The sequence below is a fragment of the Cynara cardunculus genome (genome assembly GCF_001531365.2).
Source record: "Cynara cardunculus var. scolymus isolate 2C chromosome LG 12, CcrdV1, whole genome shotgun sequence".
In the NCBI taxonomy this organism is placed as follows: domain Eukaryota; kingdom Viridiplantae; phylum Streptophyta; class Magnoliopsida; order Asterales; family Asteraceae; genus Cynara; species Cynara cardunculus.
This window is the reverse complement of record NC_037539.1, coordinates 31,043,443-31,045,932: the sequence shown is the minus strand read 5'-3', so window position 1 is coordinate 31,045,932 and position 2,490 is coordinate 31,043,443.

Genomic DNA, 2,490 nt, shown 5'->3' with positions numbered 1-2,490 from the left:
TTCAATAATCTTGATAAAACACTTGATTTAGGGATAGATTAACTCCCAAGTGTGTGTAATCGCACCTTAGAACACCAAGACTGATTTTGAGAGAAAACAGGGTTAAAAATGGGCTGATTAGATGATTTGCGACTTAAATCTCGAGTTGGGTCGGGTTGACCCGGCTGGGTACCCGTTTTGACCCCTAAACACTAAAAAAATATGCATAACTTTTTGCTCGGGACTCCGTTTTCGATGAGGTTTTCGCCTACGCGTCCGAAACGAGATAACCTACAAGCTCCAATAAAAAGATTCCATTGTTTGAACCCAATGCTCAAAACCATACCCGAAAAGTCGATATTTTCAACACATAATTAAGCGTATTAGGAAGATGGATGTTACAAATACCTTATCCTTTTGAGGATTTCGTCCTCGAAATCAAGGTCTCTCAAATAACTCCGGATACTTAGCCTTCATTTCATCTTTGTTCTCCCACGTCCAATTCGGACCACGGTGATGCTTCCATTTTACAATGACCAAATCTACGATTTTGTTTCGTAGATTAACGGTTCTTTCATTAAGAATGGCTTCGGGTTCTTCTATGTACCTCAATCTTTTATCCAACTTGACCTTGACCAAAGGAACGGTCTCCTCATGCTTACCCAAGCATTTCCTTAGATAGCTAACGTGGAAAACGTCATGAATACCAGAGAGTTTTTCTGGCAACTCTAAACGATAGGCTTGTTTTCCGATACGTTCAAGGATTTTAAAGGGTCCAACGAAACGTGGACTCAACTTCCCTTTTTTACCAAACCGTAAAATTCCCTTCCAAGGTGATACTTTCAGCATCACCATATCTCCCACTTCAAACTGAATCGGTCGTCGTCGTTTGTCGGCATAAGATTTCTGTCGATCTTGGGCTGCTTTCATTCTTTCATGTATAACCCGTATCTTATCATGTGTGACTTGAATCAACTCTGGTCCAGCCAACACTTTCTCTCTAGTTTCTTGCCAACAGAGAGGCGTACGACACTTACGTCCGTACAAAGCCTCAAAGGGAGCCATACCGATCGTGGAGTGATAACTGTTGTTATACGAGAACTCTATAAGTGGCAAGTGGTAATCCCAGCTTCCACCAAACTCCAAGATACAAGTTCGTAACATATCCTCCATTGTTTGAATCGTGCACTCTGACTGTCCATCAGTTTGGGGGTGATACGCGGTACTAAGAGCGACACGAGTCCCTAGTTCTCTTTGCATACTAGTCCAAAAATTTGAGGTAAATCGAGAATCACGATCAGAAACTACCTTTAACGGTACACCGTGACGGGCAATTATCTCATCGATGTATACTTGTGCCAAACGATCCATAGAATAATCTTCCCGAACCGCAAGAAAATGAGCACTTTTTGTTAACCGGTCCACAATCACCCAAACACTATTGTGTTGACGAGAAGTCTTCGGTAACTTCGTTACGAGGTCCATGGTCAACTCTTCCCATTTCCAGACGGGCACCTCCAAAGGTTATAAACTACCATAAAGTTTTTGGTGCTCAGCCTTCACTTGCAAACACGTAACACATCTTTCAACATAACGGCCAATATCTACTTTCATGCCCGACCACCAAAACTCGGTACGCAGATCATGATACATTTTTGTACTGCCGGGATGAACGGACATTCTAGATTTGTGAGCTTCTGCCARAATAGTCTTTCGCACACCACCAAGTTTCGGCACCCAGATTCGGGATCTAAACACTTTCATGCCATGATTATCTTCCGAGAGAGAATCTACACATCCAACTATCTGTTCAGACTTCACATGTTCAGGTTCTAAAGCCTCAGCTTGCCATCTTCGCAGGTCGTCAATAAGCGTAGACTGTATAGACGTGTGAGTGATTGCGTAACACATATAAGAGACGTACGCTTTTCGACTCAAAGCATCCGCTACCACGTTGGCTTTACCAGGATGAGAGTATTTCACAGTCATAGTCTTTTATTAACTCCATGGCCCTTTGCTRTCTCAAATTCAAAGTCTGTTGATCGAAAATGTACTTCAGACTCTTGTGATCCGTGAATAATTGACATTTCGTCCCATAAAGATAATGACGCCATAATTTCAAGGCAAACACTACCGCCGCCAACTCAAGATCATGAGTGGGGTATTTCTTCTCATAATCCTTCAACTGTCGGGAGGCATATGCAATCACATTGCCTCGTTGCATTAATACGCAACCCAATCCCAACTTCGACGCATCACTATAGACCACAAAGTCATCATTACCTTCGGGTAAGGCAAGAATCGGAGCGTTCGTCAAACAAGCTTTCAGGAGCTGAAAAGCTTTCTCTTGTTCTTCATTCCATACAAACTTCACAGCTTTGCGAGTGAGTGAAGTAAGGGGAACGACAATCTTTGAAAAGTCTTTCATGAATCGTCGGTAATAACCCGCTAATCCAAGAAAACTGCGGATCTCTGAGGCATTCTTCGGTGGTTCCCAATTCTGAATTGCCT